The following is a 15904-nucleotide window of genomic DNA, read 5'->3' as shown; positions in this document are numbered from 1 at the left end:
GTGTGTTCAGTGCTGAGGGTAGGGTAGGGCCGGCGCTGTTTGACCACTGAGCTGCTTCATATCCCCCAGCAAGCTTTTGCTGTGTCCAGTGCCAGGAAAAACAGCACAGGCTTTAGACCTGGAGAGGCCATATCCTGCTGCCTCATAGGCCTGGGCATGTGTCTGTGTGTGTGTGTGTGTGTGTGTGTGTGTGTGTGTGTGTGTGTGTGTGTGTGTGAGTGAGTGAGTGCGTGTTTTGAGGGCAAATGAGTGGAGCTGCATGTAGATGTGCAGATGTGCACTGAATTTGTGCTTGCTGTGATGAGATAGACAAAAATAGGCAAAAGACAGTGACTACAGGAGCATGTGCACAATAGTGTCAGGGTGAGAACATTTGTGTGTAAATGTGTTTATGTGCATAACTGCCCATAGAGCTGATGGACTGTAGGCTCTACATGTGCTGTATGTGAGTACAGTACATTCCCAGGTTCAGGCCAGGTTAAATCTCTTTTAACCTAAAACAGTCCAGCAGGAATGGCCTGATCATACTACTATCTATCTGACAGGATGGACAGACCTTCTACATCACATGATTAATAACTTAGCTGTGAATAGCAGTCTAAGTCAAGTTGGATTTTCACACATAAATTACTGCACATTAGACACACACACCGTAAACATCCTGTGGTATGAATGTGTTTCTCTGGGTATGAAAGTCAACCCTGGTGTAACCCCCAAAAGGAATAACACAGCAGCTACTGTTGGGGCCTGCCTATAGACGGAGCTGCTCATTATGTAACCATCAACAGAGACAGTGTTGGGTATGAGAGGGAAATACTGTATGGTATACAGCAATTACTACATCAATATCCCAAAGCAAGTGAAAGAATGCAGCATGTCATAGCTGTATCTTCTGCCTGACCATCTGATTCTTCACTGTTAGTTACAGCCATGGACCAGTTTTACTTTGACTAATTTTATAACTTTCACACTAATAGAAGATGAGGACCATAACACATTAATAACAGCATAACATATAACAGATTTGTTTCATTCTGCTAACAGTAAGAGACTTTGCTCCATCTTATCATCCATATCATATTACCCAGACCTCGCCCAATAGTAGTGCTGAGCAAACCACCGAGATTTAAAAGAAATATATAAAAATTTGTTTCAAAGTCATATCTGATGTTAAAAGTCTTCCAGTTTTTGATGAAACGGGGTGTGTGTGTGTGTGTGTGTGTGTGTGTGTGTGTGTGTGTGTGTGTGTGTGTGTGTGTGTGCATGTGGACTATCCTCGCCTCTTAGGGGTACTGAGCGGGATAAGGAAAGGACTCTCCATTGATTCTTAACACAAACTGCTGACTGTTCTCTCTCCATAGGGCAAACTCTCTTCCACTCTCATGTTGCTTTCCTGTTGTTAAAATAAAAGACTTGACAGTTTTACTCAGGATGCAGAGTTCACTGGCAGGTCTCGTGTCGCCTCTTTTCTCCCTTCATCTTTCCTACTGCAAACCAAGTGAGCTACCAGGTACCAGCATTTCAAAATCAATCAGTCAGTTGTCTCTGCAGCAGGTACATTCATCTGTCAGTAGGGGTATTTCTCTATGGTAGAGTCATTTCTGTAAATGAATTCAAAGGTCTCTGTAATCCTGTGCTCTATGTTTTTTTTTAGTGCAAATGTTTCCTGCTGTACTTCAAAGATAACTTTGTGGTTAAAGAAATATATTTGGTAAAAACTGCAGCTGGAGAAGTCGACCTGTATTCCCTGTTCCCTCTACCTCCCTCTGAGTGGCAGAGACCACTGCAACCTTTTCATTCATCTTTATTTATCATCATTTGCCAGACTGGAAGTTGGAAAGTGCTTTTTGCAATTGCTAATGTGTACCGTAATGAAAACCTGCAAATACTGTCAAAGAGACTGGATACTTTCACTTTAATTGTCTGGACTGAAAACAAAGATATCAAGAAAATAGCAAGTTTGTCAATGTAGTTAAAATAATATTCACCCATTACAGGAGCAGTTCAAGATTTAGAGGAGATGATGAATACCACTCTCATGTCTGTCTGTTAAATAGCTTGACCCAGCATAGAGACTGAGAGCATGGGGAAATAGTAAAATACAATCCACCTACCTGCACCTCTAAAGCTGATTGCCATGTTATTTCTCATTTGTTTAATCTGTTCAAAAAACGAAAGAAAAAAAAACAAGAAAAAAAAAACACAGGGATCGTGTGCTGAACTTATTTTTGGAGACTTCCTTGTGTTATTAAACACCTCAAATATGTCTCCACCTGTGTGGCATATTTTGAAGTAAGTTATTCCATGTATTGCTGACCAGTGAAGACTCTCTCAATGTATGATTATTTTATTTAGAGAGAGTTTTCTTTCTTTGATTTGAAAAAAAAAGAGAAAAAAAAAAAAAAAGTCCAGGATAGGAGTGTTTTTTATTATTCCCTATGCCAGTAATCACCTTGCAGACTTTTTCATTCAGATTCATCTCTCAGACTCTAGTGGAGGTTCCATCCCCCAATTTGGAAACAATTGCAAATTCTGAAAGAAAATGTGGTATACATTCATCAAATTAACATGGTGGGGGAAGAAATAAAATGTTTCCCTCTGAAATATGGTGGAGCAAGACTATCCTCCCAAGAACAACAGCATCATGTCAGCAAGTGCTTTAAAAGGATATTTACATCATCTGAGTAGTGGGAGGGTCAGGGTGGATAGATAGGGTCATTTAATTTAGAGGAGGTGTTAGTGCACAAGTTTAAAGTTTCAGAAAATGGAAACAGTACAGTACATTGACCTTACATTACTTAATTGATGGTGATGCTGGTATCATGATGTTGGCATGTTTAGAACTGTGTGCATCTTGACCATAATCAGATGCGGCCCTTTATAATGATGCCCTGGAATTTTAACACCATCGTGCCACATGGTGACAGACAGCACTTAGCACAAAACCACCATCCTAACACACACACACAAAATCACAATCAGATGGAAGCACACACACTATCTTCCACAGCACATACTGAGGCTGTTAAATCTAATGGACCTATTCTTATGTCACATTAATGTGGAAATCAAGCAAAGTGTTACCTTCTCTGCAGCCTCCTTCCAGAGAGCTGGTGTGTTGCTGGCCTCAGGCTCTGAGTGATAAAACACTTGTCAGCGAAGAAGTTTGGATGATGTCATGTATTGTTCTATAGTCTTTTCTCCCTATCTACAGGTCAGCACACACACACACATACACACACACACACACACACCTCAGGGGCTTAGCAATCATCTTGGTCTTGGATTTCTCAACAGTGAGGTCCCAGTGGGGGCGTCAGCCAGTCACGGGTTAGCACTATGAGTGATGTGGAGGGCTTTGTTGGTGATATAGTTCGCCAAAGTGTGCTAATCGCACAGAAACAGTGCCTCGTAATGTAAACACACCTGTGTCCTGTGATGATGCCAGCTCCACTCCTCCTCACCCTCATCTACACTCAACATGCACCTCCCTCCTCATCTGTTTTGCTCCATTTTCCATTCCTAACATCACTTCTCTCTCCCTCTTCTGTGATTTACTCCAGTTTTGGTTTTAATGAACTTCTCCATTTCCTCCATCTTTCCTCTCTCCTTGCCCATTTTGAAATGTACTTCAGAGTATCCTTACACAAACATTACACACACATACAGACCTGTTTAGTGGATTTTTATGGAAGGCACCTGGAGTGAGAAAGAGGGAGGATGAACACTTTCAGGTCCTGAGATAAGAGTGTGAATTTATATGTCTATAAAGTTATACAGTATCTGTTCTAAGTAGGGTTTGTTATATGAGGTGTGCACATATGTGTGTGTGTGTGTGTGTGTGTGTGTGTGTGTGTGTGTGTGTACCCCCTGCTGTCATGCAAAGCTCACATCTGCTGCTCATTTACTTTATGCTCATCTCCCATGTATCCATCCATCCACCTGATACACATACACACACACACACACACACACACACACACACGTAAATCTACACACTGTTGTTCCTTCATTGTGGCCTCTGTAACATAATCCTGTCATGTAATAATGCCTGTAGGTGCCTGATAAATATAAAATGTAGAGAACCTATAAACATGACATAAGGCCCTCTACCATGAGGAGGCCTGAGGCCAGAGTGAGGGCTGAATGAAAACCCCTGGATGAGGTGGGGATGAGGTCAGCATAATTTGGACCGGACACTGGATCCAGCTGGGGGTCAAAGGTTAGTGGGTCAGTGTGTCAGGACGGCTATATGTTTTCATATCTGATGTTTCTCGTGTATGTAATCAGTTAAATAAGTAATTAAATTACCTGACAAATCACTAAACAACAGAAGTAATTAGTTGTATTATATGTTAAGTCATTTTCTGTTATTCAATCCGACTTTTTCTAAGGTACCTTCCAACAACTGCTGCATCCACATGTCACATCCTTGTAGCTAATAGAGACATTTAACAAGCAGACATGTAGATGTAAATAAAACAATTGTTGAGATACTACTCCAAACAAGGGTCTAATTTGTATGACACACTTTCCAACCACATTTGAAGGCACAAGTGTTTATAGTTGTTCTGAATGGCAACACACTGAGATGGAGTGAAACGCTGGTTGTCACAGAGATGGGAAAGATGCAGTATTGCGTAAATATGGGGATATTGGTTTCATTTTCAGACTGTATCTGCTGGAAGGCATTTACCTACAGTATTTCAGCTGCGCCACAGATAATTGCAAAGAATGAAAATGAGAGCATGAGCGAAGAAGTTCAAACCCTGGCTCCTTTCTCGATTCTGCACAGCTGGTCAGTGAAGTGATAAGGCGTCAGATTCATGGATGTATTACTCAAAGGAGCCTTCCTGGATCATGTTTCACTTGTACCTGAAACAACAAACCCCCAACAATTTAGCCCCTTGCATTATTCTAAGTGTTTTTATTTTAAAGTTTTAACACTTTACTCAGTAATATGAGACTGGTGACACAGCATTAACATCTACAATCATATACATATAGACATCTCAGACATGTATTGTGTGTGTGATCTGATGCAAATGTTGATCCTTATGTATCTGAGTGAAAACCCTCACACATCTGTGAAGTTTCTGTCTGGAGGTAGTTTCTGACTTCATAATTTCAAAACTGAATTTGTTTTCACCATGTACATGTTGCTAAGTGTGTGTGGTCCCATGTGATTCAACACAAACAGACTTCTCATTAGCATTACACTATCTTGAAAAATCTCAGTGCCCTAATGACAGTCTTCTGAGTGAGCCAAGTCTATGATAGAGTACTGGAGCACTGTGGTGCTGTCATTACACTTTACGCAAGGACTGATTAATTGAGGAGACCTGGGGATTGATCCCACAACCCTGCTGAGTAGAGTTAAATTACATTTGCAATAATACACAGACAAAAAAAAATCACACACGTGTGTGCCGGGAGAGAGAGTAGGACTAAAACAATAGCAGTTACATAACCTAATACACACAGAAATGTGAAATGGTGCTTTCTTTATGAGGTCACACTGACAAGAACTAATCCACTCAGCCTGATCTGCGAAACCTGAAACATCCCTCAGTAATCGGGGAGTGGAAGTGACCCAGCCAGACTTCTTTAACAAAGAGACAGAGCATGCCGAGTTCCTGCAGCCAGGATATGTTTCAATCAATGAAAAACCTTTAAGCAAATAAAATATAACAAACCAAAACCAAAAGACCAAGAAATGAACATCAACTCCTCTTTCCTTAGGCACAGTCCTGATTAATCTGTGACATTGTCAGGTAGTAATGTTGTAATGTGAATGCCAACTGAGGACATTGTTGCCCACTCTAGCAGGAAAAAACTCAAAGCCAACAGTTTAGTCACCAGGGAGGAGATGGAGGATACGTACTGTACTGCAATATTTCCACGAACAAGTGCTCCAACCCCCCCTCAGTGGGAGATCTCTTATCAGTTGATGACTGGAAAGGCTAAGTAATAAATACATGCTGAGACTGGGCCAAATGAGTAGTGTCAATCAAAAGATCGGCCTAACCCAAGGCCTAGAATAACCACTGTGAGATCCGCTGTGCATGTTTCTGTTAAGTATCAGCCATCCTCTCTCTGTGCCTGCCTCACGTATGACCTATGATAATGATCCATCTATGCCTCACCTCCGACCCCACAAAACTAAACCAGGTGTGTGTGGTGTGAGCACAGAGGGGGGGAGGCATGAACGTGGACCCCTGCCTATGCTGAGTGGCAGGTCTGAACTGTTCCTGGTACCACAGGGTTGATGTTGGGGTGCAAGGCCTGAGGAGAGGAGGGGATCTTTCCTCAAGTTTTCAGTTCTCTCTTCCTTTGAACCAGCAGGACACACGCCTGTCCATATGTTTACCATCCAGACTTTGCCCTTGCTAACTTCACTGTGGATTACACTGACGACAATTACTGAGCAATGACAAGAGCATTTTGGGAGCATAGAAGGAGTTACAGTAGCACAGACAGCAAACTGTGTTTAGATTCATGCCTGGAAACAGTACATCATTCAGTGGGTCCTCATCCAGGTGGCTCTGGGGCAGGGACAAACACAGAGCAGGTGGTCTGGGCAGGGTGATCATTGCCAGGGGTCACGTGCTGGTCTCACCCCCCTCAGACAAACAGGACTCCAGGTAAACAACCTGCTGACAGGAAATCCTGTTTGTCAAACATCAGCAAGACAGTGACGTCAGTACCCTGACCCTGGAGACAGCAGCTTCCCCCCACCCCACCCATCCCAACCCATCACAGAGACTGACACGTCCACATTCACACACACAAGCACACATTTCCTTTTACATCTTGGCCATTTATAATACAATCTCATGCAACTTGCACCAGATTTTTTATTTTAGAGGGCTGGTTCAGTTTTTTGTATTGTTCTACTGGTATTGAGCCATTCAGGTAATTTTATTTTGATTTGTCTGAGTTCCTAGACACCAGATTTTGGCTGCTACTTCCTTTATCCATTCATTAGCTATATCACAGATCTTCTGAGAATCACAGGGGACTGAGGCCAATCCCAGCTGACACTGGGCAACAGGTGGAATACACCCTAGACAGATCACCAGTCTATCACAGGGGTGACATATAGAAACAAACAAGCATTCACACTCACATTGACATTTATAAGCAATTTTGAGTTGCCAGTTCGCCCAACCTGCAGGTCTCTGGACTTTGGGAGGAAGCCAAACTACCAGGAGGTTTAGTTGATTAATTTATTAAGGGGGGATGGCAGAAAAAGTTAGAGACAGATTAAAATGTTGACCTGATAATACAATACTAAATGGCAATGGCAAAACAGAAAAAGACACCTCTCAAAAAAACACAAATATAGGTTAGTAATATTAATATAATTATCAATATTAAGTAGTCAGTAGGATTCACCTTCAGGGATGTAAATTTAGTTCCAATGTATCTGATAATGTTGAGAAACATCAGTTCATCTGAAGCGGCGAATGAAAACTCAACAATGTGTCTTACCAGAAGTAATGTCCTCATTAGTCTGCTCAGAGATCACAGATACAGACCTCACTTTCAAATGTTTGATTGGAAGTGCTTTGTGAGAAATAATCCCTCTGAAAACTGTGGGCAGTGAGGTCTGCGGTTTATCCTGAGTGACTGAGATGTTGGCTCTGGTAAGACACATTGTTGCTCTGTAGTTTTTTCAAATGTAGCGTTTCCATTATCTTGAGAAGGATAAATTAAACTAAGCAGATGTTTGAGGAATGGAAAGGTCAAAACCTAAGTTCATAAAACTGAAACTATTTGGATGAACTGACCCCACAAAATTTCTCAGATCCCAGAAGAAAGAACACACAAGTGTCGAAACATGATGCACAAACATATATTGAAACCAAGAGATTCCAGCAAGTACACCTCCTACTTCCACACAGACCATCAACAAACACTCTCCTCAAACATAAGGCCTCCTGCTTATCCCTCGACATCCACTAGAGTCACTGACTTGGCAAATCTTCCCTCCCAGAGGTGAGGGAAGTCCCTGTCCCACACCAGAGGTCTCAATGTAAACAACTCAGTTCCCACAGTAACAAACCTGAGCAGTTCAACTTTCATGTAATAAGGCAAATGCAGCTGCTGTACTGTTATACTTTCTTATGTTCTATCTTATATTTCTAGATTCTAGTTTGCATGTGGCAAAACTGTGGACAGAAAACTGAGGGAGGCTTCTGGATGTTTCTACCTTCAAACTGCACAATGACTAGCAGAACCTGGCAAACAATATAAAAGAGTGAGAAAAAGTCGTTAACGCATGTTTCTGTTGTTAAGTCATTAGTCAGTCTTTTGTTGGCCAAGAATGATCAAAGCCCAGGGGCCCAGTGTATTTATGAGATTTGGGGAGTATGGTAGCCAGTTGCACGCTTTATGTGTATGGGTATGTGAGTGTGTGAGTGCAGATATGTTGTGTGTCTTTTTGTGTACATCTGGGTTCAGGCCCAGTGTTATCACATTGCTGTGGATGGATGGACTTGACTCAATGCTCCCACAGGATGCTGTTTTTTCCAAAGGTTTGTGTTAGTGCTGCAGCATTAATGTCCTCTGATCCACAGCCAGCCACACAAACAAGTTGTGTGTGTGTGTCTCTCTCTCTGTGTGTATGTGTGTGTGTGTGTGTGTGTGTGTGTGTGTGTGTGTGTGTGTGTGTGGTGTGTGTGTGTGTGTGTGTGCAGGCTCCTGCTTTTGAAATGTGTTTAGTTTGGACTTGGGGGTAAAGCAGCACTTTGCCAGGGAATAAAACAGACCTATCTGGCTGGAAGAGGCCTGGTGGGGGTCTCAAGTAACTGATCTGAGTTCAGTGGGTGGTATTAAATGGTTTGATCAAGAAGTCAGTTTGCTGGTCGGGGCTCCTCAGGGCTCTAAACATGAGAGTCAGCATTTTATTCAAATGCCAAGTGCAGCACAGCCTCAGCAATGTGTCAAATCATCTTTCTAAACAGATCCTCAAACAACAAACACACACAGAATAAGGCTGTTTCCTTCTCCAACACATCCCCTTTATTTGTGCTCCAAAGCCCTGAGGAACCTCTTCAAAGCAGGTCTGAGTCTGAGTTCTGCTCGTCCACCTCACACAGACTCCACACAGCAAAGAAGTTTTCTCTCCTTTCACTTCCCTTCATTTTCAGTTTCCTCCCCCTCTTCCTCTCCCACTGTCTCTGTCCCTCCTCCTTCCTCTCATCATCGCCCACCTCTGAGCATATGGAAATCTCGTTCTGTGTGATAGTCATTTGTGGGACTGTCCCTCAGTGTGGAAGTGGACATCCGTGTGAGAGCCCAGGCTGGTGCCTCCCTGGCTGCTAGTGCTCTCTTTGACTGAGCTATTTCAGAGCTGTGATACCGGAAAACACACACACTCACACACACACACTCACAGGCCTGTAAATAGAGCAATGGACTATGATGCCCTTTAAGACGCCGCTCGGTGGGGATAGAATTTCCGGATGAGATCCAAGACAGGATCCCCTGTTGAGTGCATGGAAATGGCTCGATGAAGAGATAGAGGAAGGGAAAGAGAGGACGGGAGAGGACTGAAGAAGACAAGAGACAGAAGTATGAGGAATTAGCAATATGATTTTGCATGTTTTCTTTTTATCTAATTATTTTCATTTATTTATTTAATTTTCTGACAGGCAGAGACAGTTACATACATAAATGTGCATGTGAAATTTTGAAAATTGACACATATTGTACTTGTAACTTCTGAAGCTACAAAAACTACACTGATGAGAAGTAACTGTCCTCACCAGGGAAATGGCAGCATTAGCTACTGAAATGCTTAAAATAACTTGAATTCATGTTTTCCTGACCAGTGAGCCTGAATGGACATGCCACATGCAGACACAGTGTGACATTATAGCACTGCAAAAGTTTTTAGTGTGGGAGGTCAGGTGGACAAGCACTTGGTGCTAGGCAGGTTGTATAGGTGGGTTTATCAGTTTTTTTGCTGAAAACAGCTACTTACTGCTGATGGAAACAAGGCTGAAGGGGGGTGACTCTGGAAAGCTCTACAGAGTTGAGGGGAACTGCAGTCTGTGAGTTTGTCATTATGAGTGACACCTTTTACATTATGTGTACTGATGTCATTTGATCAGTTGCAGATATAAAAATATTGATTGGTGCAGCTTTAAGCAGCATGGAGGTGGCAGACAAAGTCTTACTGGATGAGAGAGCTAATACAAAAAACAAATTACTTACTACACACACACAAATATATATACATATGCATGCCCTACAAACACACAGCCGCACATAGCCAGTCTGTTTTTATAATCATCACTGTCCTCTTCCCTTCATGGTTGCTGTCAAATGGGCAGGGCAGGGCTTGGTCCGGGCTGGTGTTGGTCCCCTGAGTTCAGCTTATCAGCTCTCCCGTCTGGTGCATCCTATACCTCAGCCTCTGAATAGCCACTACAGATTCTCATTGTTGTACTGTTGCAGCGGGGAAAAGCGTTTGGAAGTGCTGGAAGTTTGGAAGTGACTTATTTACCTGGACCAAAGCCACTTTTCACTGAGGAGAAAAGCATGTGTGTTTCTCTTCGACTTCACATAAGTGTGTGTGTTTCCGCTTGTACTTTCAGGATCTATACGTGGGGCCAGTTTCTGGGTATTAGTGCCACTGAACAGCCTCAAGTAATAAAATCGCCATAGTATTATAATTCTATTACACAGTGTTCTTGCTGCAACACCTCAACATAGCCATGGTGACCCAGAGAGAGCATTACATCATGCCTGTCAGAATATAATTGGCAGGTCCTGAAGAGCCTCAGGAGACAGTTTGTGTCCCAACACTGCTGCGGTCAGTACTAGAGGTTACTCTGTGCAGAGGTGAATCCTACAGCATGGGAGGTACATTATGTTTGAATGTGTGTGTGTGTGTGTGTGTGTGTGTGTGTGTGTGTGTGGCAACATGCAGGTCCCCACCATCTGTACGTCACCACATCCAGCGTGTGTTATGAAACAGGATCCTTGACTGTATATAGGTACAAACCAGAGAGGAAAATACACACCCTTCAGCATCCTCATCTGCATCTCAACAGTTCCTGTTTTTGGGACCAACTATATAGGGTATCACTAATGTACAAACACAGGCGTACACTCACAGACACACACACACACACACACACACACACACACACACAACACACACAGCGCTGCCAAGCAAAGGAGGAAGGAGCGCTGTTGAGAACCTTTAAACAAAAAGACATTTTTAGAAAGGTCCTCTTGAATGGGGAAACAAAGGGGGGAAGTGACATGACGTCGCACAGGAGGGAATCTGAGGGTCACCGGTGGCATGACAGACACGCCTACGGAGCAGTTTCACACATACACATTCTCATTTCACACACACATGCACAGTCAAGTTATAAACATAGTCAAGGTCCATTGAGTTTCTCTCAAAATAGCCATTTCCTCATCTCCCTACTTATTTGCTGATATTAGAATCATAAGGATGTTTTGTATCCACATTCTCTTTCCTTTGGCAGAGACCACATGAAATCCACAGTGTTTTATCAAGGGATGTTTATGATTATCTGCCCTGATCCACCTGTAAACCTGCTATAAACAGTGATGTAACATGGAGGGAACATTATGTAAATTCCCTCTCAGCAGACTGGCCTGACACAGTCAAATACTGTGGTGTTGCTGACTTTATCACCGGCAGACATTAACCTGGAAATTATTATGTCTCTGGCTGCAGTCTGGATCTGAAATGAGCCACACGCTCATTGTAACATGTTTCACTCCAAATGGGATACTGTTGTGTTTACAGGAAATGTTTACCAAACAACCAACCCACTTCCTTTGCATCTAAACATAGCACTGGACAGCACTGATGGCCAAGAATAGAATAGAATACAATAGAGGTTACGATAAGTGGTCTAAAATCATAACTTTGCAAATGCAGCTGTCAAACATACAGCTTAAAGTCGCAATGATGCAAGACTGTAACTCAAATGTACTTACACAATAGTTAAAGGAATAGTTCAACATTTTGGGAAACAAGCTTATTTGCATTCCAATAGTTGGATGAGAGGAGTGATACCATGGTCATGTTTCTAATATGAAATTTGCAGCTGGGGCAAGCAGATGGTTGTGTAATCTATACAAAGTGCACAAACCACACTATGTCTTGGATGGGATCAAATCATAGTAGGTATCTCCCAAAGTAAGCAGGAAATTCTCTCTTCAGTGTACATGTAGACAACTGACTATTGTTTTAAGAGAGACTTGAAAAAACGTGAACCTGTCCTTTAACACTTGAACGAGTGATGCTTGATCTGGAACTGAGGACAGGGTTGTGGCAGCCAGTCTCTCTCTTTCTCCCATATTCGTACACACACACACACATACACACACATCTGGTGTACGTTAGATCTGTTACAGAGTGTATGAATCTCTAAACCAGAGGGGGTAAAGCCATCAATCATGCCTCCCCCTCTCTACTGCTCTCTGCCTTCACGACGCTTGAGGCTACAAGGGGGAAACATGTTATTTGTGCTTACTGTTACAGTAAAGGTATAGCTGATGCTTTTCTCCTGTTTTAACTGAAAATGGAACGAACAAAAGGGGCCTGCTGCTTAGTCATACACACGGTCTAAATCACAGTAAGGGATTGTCACTGTCAACAGAATAACTTGAGGTAATCAGGGTAAGCTGGACTCCAGTCTGAACGGTAAATAAGGAGATTCTGTTACATATGATTTGCAAAGGGCAATATAACAGCTTCTGGGGAGAATGTGTAGCTGCTTCACTACCTCACCCACACACAAACACACACACACACACACAGAGAGAGAGAGAGAGAGAGAGAGAGAGAGAGAGAGAGAGAGAGAGAACTAACAACATTTTCTCATTGATCCAAATGTAAGACCATGCTCTTCCTAATTCAATATGTGGACAGTTCCTCTATGTAATGGTAGACTCAGCTTTGATGGGATAATAAAGGTTTGGAGACAGGGAGGAAGGGTGTAAAATGTAATAATCAGCTACACACTGCAGGATAGAGAAAAGCAAGGATTCACACATTTGATCAATCTCTGACAGACAAAAGAGTTGGTTGCTTTGAGATTTAAACACATCATCAAATCATACTGATAACTTAGTGTCAAAGCCCTGTCTTTATCACGCACATGGTTGTGTAAAATGTAAAATGAGCTTGATGATCTTGGCTATCCACCAAATCCACTGTTTGATGTAAGAGTGCTGTGATGACTGCAGCAGAGGCCTCCTGTGTGTGTGTGTGTGTGTGTGTGTGTGTGTGTGTGTGTGCGTGTGTGTGTGTGTGTGTGTGTGTGTGGTATGTTTCCCTACTGTGACTATTGCTATTACTGAAAATAAATGTAAAAAAACTGGTCAAGGCAGATGGCCACAGACCCTAAGTCTGGTTCTGTTTGAGGTTTCTGCCTCTTAACAGGAAGTTTTTCCTTGCCACTGTCACCTAGTGCTTGCTCCTGGTGGGAACTGTTGGGTCTCTCTCTGTAAATACAATAATATAAGGGATACAGTCACAGTGAAATACATGAACATATTTCTTTTCTTTTCCCTCAACAACAAATCTGTGCATCACAGTCAATACAGATAAACGTGGCTTCTGTTGGTCTGTTGGTCTGTTGGTCTGTTGGTCGTCTCTGTGTCATGGGCCCAACTCAACCAAACACAAGTAACTGGTGACCCTGTAAACTCATCTACACTCCTACAGTTACACTATGCCATTTTTTTTCACTCATCATGGAACATGATTCACACATAGAAGAGGTTCAGATTCAGGTTTCTGGTTTCTAATTTGTGCATGTATGCAAGACTGGCTGAACTAAATATATTCTGTGCGATATATATTAAGAATGGTTGGACAACTGAGTGGGCCATGGTATTCAGCTGAAACTGTCTGTCAGGCCAGTTGGACCAGCCACTGCTGCTTGCATAAGCACACACAAGATATAAGGCCTGATCAAGCAGCTGAGCATCTGCTCTGCACTTGGACGAGGGAAGAGTTCAAGGACAGTTTAAAGGCATGTTCGGTCAGAGAATGGTGTGAGAGTGTGAGAGAGTGGCTATTTGTAAAACTAATGGTGATAGATAAGTAGGGATGACAGCTGGACAACTGAGCAGTCCATGGCACTCAGAAAAAAACTATCTATCAAGTTGGCCTGCCAGTGTAGTTCAGCCTAAGCAGATAATGTAGATATAAGGTTTGGTCAAGCAGCTGGGGATCTGGTCTTTGCTTGTCGGGGGTAAGGCCTTAGGTCATGGTTAAAGAATAGTGTCACCTGTCAGAAGCGCAGTAGATTTATGACGTATTAATACCTGGCTTTTGTAGGAATGCTCACTCAACTTTTGGCACATTTCATATATGATAATAACAACAATGAAATTCTGACATTTCAATCCACATCTGACCTCACCTGGATTCAAAGTCAACATGACTCAAAATCTGGTTTACACTTAGAATGACAATGACTCACATACAGACTTTTTTTTTTTTTTTTGGTCATTGAATCCCACCCCAACCCCTGCTGCGTGATGTTGACTCTTCAATAAAAAATGTTTCAAAATCATTAAAAATACATTGGGAAAGTTGGTGTGGGAGACCACAAAGAGACATAAGAAGCACCTGATGTTTTTGGCAGACTAAGACCGACCCCGTGCTGACCTGGGCACACAGTTACTGTAGCACCACCAGCTACAGACTAACACACACAGCAAAACTGACCAGGTAGCCCAGCTGAGCCAGGTGCAGTTCTGTTTATGTTCTCTGTGTAATTATGGTAAATATTATTGCAGCCTGCTGCCTTTGACTCTGCTCTGCTGGTGCGCTTAGGTTGGACAACTGGCCAAAGCTCATTCACACAGAGTGGGACCAGTTGAGAAAGAGAGAGAGAGAGAGAGAGATCTCAGAAGTTCCAGATGATTTGGTTCAGATCATTTAAATATTTAAGCACTTATGTTGTTATACAGAATAAGACAAAACATTCAATGGACTTAAATATATATATATATATATATATATATATATATATAATATATATATATATATATATATATATTTTTTTTTTTTTTTTTTTTTTTTTTTTTTTTAAAGCCTCAAAGTCTCCGTGCCTGAGTACAGTTTGTCTCTTGGCTTTCTCCCACTCTGACTGCTCATATTGCCCATAAGCAGAGGGAAATAAAAGCATGTCTAATTCAATGTTCTGTTGAATTTCTCTCATACGCTACTCGCATGCACTCATGGGTAACACAAAGCAGAACATTTTCATATCCTCAGTTCTTGTCTCGGCTCGAGACACAGGTTTGAGCTGGCTGCGTTACAAATGAGAAAGTAAACACTTTGCTCCACTTTTTAAAAGAGAAGTTAGAACATGGTTTGAAGAGAAATGATAAGAAATTAGAAAATAGAAGGAAAAAACTGGCACCGAGATGAAAAAATGGGCACATGCCAACCATACAGTATGTAACATCATAAGGGCTGGAATATTCAAACGAAAATAGGAGGAACATGGAGGAACAACGTAAGCAAAGGCACCATCACCATTAGTTTTCAGTCTTGACTTGGGACAGTGAACACTTGATCTGAAGACCTGAGACACCTCCCTGAGGTTAGTGAGGACAACAATAAATAATAATTATAAAGAGAATCCAGACTGATGCAGTATCTTCTACCAGATAAAAAACATTTAGATCATATATTATGTTCAACTCAATTCCGGACCTCTGAATCTGTACACCTTACATGGAATTCTTTCAATGATCTAAATAGAGAAAAGAAAGGAGGGAGTTCAGTCTGATGATCAGACAATCCCAGATATACCCAAATGCAGCACCAATATTTAGCAGAAGCAGTCCACATGTCCACATGCATGAAAAAGTTAGTGACACT

This window comes from Lates calcarifer, linkage group LG17 (assembly GCF_001640805.2).
Source record: "Lates calcarifer isolate ASB-BC8 linkage group LG17, TLL_Latcal_v3, whole genome shotgun sequence".
Lineage (NCBI taxonomy): Eukaryota > Metazoa > Chordata > Actinopteri > Centropomidae > Lates > Lates calcarifer.
This window is presented reverse-complemented; position numbering follows the sequence as displayed.